Raw genomic sequence first — 236 nt, forward strand, 5'->3', positions numbered from 1 at the left:
CAGCTGTGCTTTTCTAGCTTCACATGTTCAGATTCTACCAGTTGAATCCGGTTTTGCTTGGGTTCCTTGATGCCACACTCGGTTGAATGCGGCCTTGATACCAAGGATCACGCTCACCTCAGCCTCTGGAATTTAGCTGTTTTTACTTGCTTGAGCCGAGGCTGGAATGAGGTCAGGAGCTGAGTGGCCCTGGCCCGAACCCAAACTGGGCGTCACTGAGCGGGTTATTGCTGAGC

The sequence above is a fragment of the Stegostoma tigrinum genome, unplaced genomic scaffold (genome assembly GCF_030684315.1).
Source record: "Stegostoma tigrinum isolate sSteTig4 unplaced genomic scaffold, sSteTig4.hap1 scaffold_637, whole genome shotgun sequence".
NCBI classification, from domain to species: Eukaryota; Metazoa; Chordata; class Chondrichthyes; order Orectolobiformes; family Stegostomatidae; genus Stegostoma; species Stegostoma tigrinum.